The sequence below is a fragment of the Salvelinus fontinalis genome, chromosome 6 (assembly GCF_029448725.1).
Source record: "Salvelinus fontinalis isolate EN_2023a chromosome 6, ASM2944872v1, whole genome shotgun sequence".
Classification (NCBI taxonomy): Eukaryota; Metazoa; Chordata; class Actinopteri; order Salmoniformes; family Salmonidae; genus Salvelinus; species Salvelinus fontinalis.
This window is the reverse complement of record NC_074670.1, coordinates 63,763,447-63,767,099: the sequence shown is the minus strand read 5'-3', so window position 1 is coordinate 63,767,099 and position 3,653 is coordinate 63,763,447. Positions and strand designations below refer to the sequence as shown.

General features: G+C 44.8%; 1 long non-coding RNA gene across 1 annotated transcript; it reads left to right on the top strand.

Moving 5' to 3' along the window:
• The first annotated feature begins 1,156 nt into the window (after window positions 1-1,156).
• On the top strand, window positions 1,157-3,415 carry LOC129858280 (uncharacterized). Its single transcript, XR_008760003.1, has 4 exons — window positions 1,157-1,242; window positions 2,107-2,331; window positions 2,444-2,490; window positions 2,597-3,415. It is a non-coding gene; the product is annotated as an uncharacterized LOC129858280 (long non-coding RNA).
• The last annotated feature ends 238 nt before the right edge of the window (window positions 3,416-3,653 follow it).

Here is a 3,653-nt window from a genome sequence, read left to right as displayed (position 1 = left end):
CATTAAGTCAGGATTCCTATTTGACTCAGCCATGCCTCCTTGCCCGTCCAACATTTCCTCATCTCCCACCCCTTCTAGTGCGACTAGCCCCGATACTCCCCCCTCTTTTTCGCCTGCCCGCTACACAGTTTCTCCCTGCAGGCGGTCACTGAGGTGCTGAAGGAGCTCCTTAAACTTGACCCCAAAGTTAGATAGTTTAGATCCTTTCTTCTTTAAGGTTGCCGCCAAGCCTATCTCTAACCTCTTTAACCTGTCTCTCCTCTCTGGGGAGGTTCCCATTGCTTGGAAGGCAGCCACGGTTCGTCCTTTATTTAAAGGGGAGATCAAGCTGATCTTACCTGTTATAGGCCTATTTCTATTTTCTATTTTGCAAAAGTGTGGGAAAATCTTGTCAACAATCAACTGACTGGCTTTCTTAATGTCTATAATATTCTCTCTGGTATGCAATCTGGTTTTCCACTCAGGTTATGGATGTGTCACTACAACCTTAAAAAGTCCTCAATGATGTCACCATTGCCCTTGATTCTAAGCAATGGTGTGCTGCTATTTTTATTGACTTGGCCCTAGCTTTTGATACGGTAGACCATTCCGTTCTTGTCGGCCGGCCAAGGAGTATTGGTGTCTTTGAGGGGACTTTGGCCTGGTTTGCTAACTACCTCTCTCAAAGAGGGCAGTGTATAAAGTCAGAACATCTGCTGTCTCAGCCAGTGCCTGTCACCAATTGTGTACCCCAAGGCTCGATCCTAGGCCCCAAGCTCCTCTCAATTTACATCAACAACATAGCTCAGGCAGTAGGAAGCTCTCTCTTCCGTTTATATGCAGATGATACAGTCTTATACTCAGCTGGCCCCACCCTGGATTTTGTGTTAAACGCTCTACAACAAAGCTTTCTTAGTGTCCAACAAGCTTTCTCTGCCTTAACCTTGTTCTGAACATCTCCAAAACAAAAGTAATGTGGTTTGGTAAGAAGAATGCCTCTCTCCCCACAGGTGTGATTACTACCTCTGAGGGTTTAGAGCTTGAGGTAATCACCTCATACAAGTACTTGGGAGTATGGCTAAACAGTATACTGTTCTTCTCTCAGCACATATCAAAGCTGCAGGCTAAAGTTAAATCTAGACTTGGTTTCCTCTATCATAATCGTTTCTCTTTCACCCCAGCTGCCAAACTAACCCTGATTCAGATGACCATCCTACCTATGCTAGATCCCTGAGACGTAACACATCATTTATAGATCGGCAGGTAAGGGTCCTCTCGAGCGGCTAGATGTTCTTTACCAATCGGCTATCAGATTTGCCACCAATGCTCTTTAAAGGACACATCACTGTACTCTATACTCCTTTGTAAACTGGTCATCTCTGTATACCTGTCGCAAGACCCACTGGTTGATGCTTATTTATAAAACACTCTTGGGCCTCACTCCCCCCTATCTGAGATATTTACTGCAGCCCTCATCCTCCACATACAACTCCCGTTCTGCCAGTCATATTCTAATAAAGGTCCCCAAAGCACACACATGGGTCGCTCGTCTTTTCAGTTCGCTGCAGCTAGCGACTGGAACGAGCAGCAACAAACACTGAAACTGGACAGTTTTATCTCAATCTCTTCATTCAATGACTCAATCATGGACACTTTTACTGACCTTTGTGGCTGCTTTGCGTGATGTACTGTTGTCTCTACCTTCTTGCCCTTTGTGCTGTTGTCTGTGCCCCATAATGTTTGTACTCTGTTTTGTGCTGCTACCATGTTGTGTTGCTACCATGTTGTTGTCATGTTGTATTGTTACCATACTGTGTTGTCATGTGTTATTGCCAAGCTATGTTGTTGTCTTAGGTCTCTCTTTGTGTAGTGTTGTCTCTCTTGTCGTGATCTGTGTTTTGTCCTAGATTATTAGAACAAAACACTGTCCCCGCAGGAGGCCTTTTGCCTTTTGGTAGGCCGTCATTGTAAATAAGAATTTGTTCTTAACTGACTTGCCTAGTTAACTAAAGGTTAAATAAAATAAAAACTAGTTGTGAAGTGCATTAGCAAAAAGCTTTGTCCTTTTTTTAGAACAAATTTAAATTTACGACTTTGCTGTTTACTAAATCAGCCTTGCCCTCCCAGTCTACACCACCAGTTGATTGAGAGATCCAGTTTGCAGCCGAACATGCACCTTAGAGAAGACCAGCAAGTGGGCCCTCCTCAGCGTGTGTGACCAACCTTTTTGATGATAGTCCAGGAACTGATCTACACTGCTATGCCCATCAATGTGGCTCTGGCAAAGACCTCACCTCCAGCCTCACCTCTTGCCTGCTCACCAATGGTTGTTTATGGGGAGAAGATAATTAGGTAGGTTTAGTCTGACCTGTTCAAACTTCAACATAGTATATGTTGTGTATCAGATATCCCCTACCTCTAACTTCCATTGGTAATAGTACAGTGACTGTGTGTGTGTTCGTAGATGCATGAGATGCAGAGATACCTGGCTCTCAACACATCCACAATAAGGTGATTACTAATAACACAGTATAGCAGAAATGTCCAGTAATAGCAACACCCTTTTCCTTCCATGTGTCACTGATGAACTGTGCCTCAACTCTGCCTATTTCTACAGATGGACTGGAGATGCTTTTGCCAGGTGCCAGCCTCAGTCGTTTGATGTGGAGACCATAATTGTTTTATCTAAAGTGTTCTAACTTCAACATAGTACCTGTTTGTGTATCAGATATTACCTATCTTAACTGCAATTGGTAATCGAACTGTGATTGTGTATGTGTTCACAGAAACATGTAAGGAGCAAGCCAAAAAGCTAGGCCAAATCAGCGGGTGCAATTTCTCACCACAATGCCTACTCCACCCATGGATCCACCCAAACATTCTCAAACAACCTAATTCATACTCTTCAGAGGGATAATGGACTTTACAGTGCCCTGCTATTAAGATTATGTATACCGAGATTATATATGTATATATACACTGCTCAAAAAAATAAAGGGAACACTTAAACAACACAATGTAACTCCAAGTCAATCACTCTTCTGTGAAATCAAACTGTCCACTTAGGAAGCAACACTGATTGACAATACATTTCACATGCTGTTGTGCAAATGGAATAGACAAAAGGTGGAAATTATAGGCAATTAGCAAGACACCCCCAATAAAGGAGTGATTCTGCAGGTGGTGACCACAGACCACTTCTCAGTTCCTATGCTTCCTGGCTGATGTTTTGGTCACTTTTGAATGCTGGCGGTGCTCTCACTCTAGTGGTAGCATGCGATGGAGTCTACAACCCACACAAGTGGCTCAGGTAGTGCAGCTCATCCAGGATGGCACATCAATGTGAGCTGTGGCAAGAAGGTTTGCTGTGTCTGTCAGCGTAGTGTCCAGAGCATGGAGGCGCTACCAGGAGACAGGCCAGTACATCAGGAGATGTGGAGGAGGCCGTAGGAGGGCAACAACCCAGCAGCAGGACCGCTACCTCCGCCTTTGTGCAAGGAGGAGCACTGCCAGAGTCCTGCAAAATGACCTCCAGCAGGCCACAAATGTGCCTGCTGGAGACACTGGCTTGAGGGGGCTAAGCAACCTTTTCTCATCTGGACCGACCACCAGAATCTGGAGTATATTCGGGCAGCTAGGACACTGAACCCACGTCAGGCAAGGTGGGCCATGTT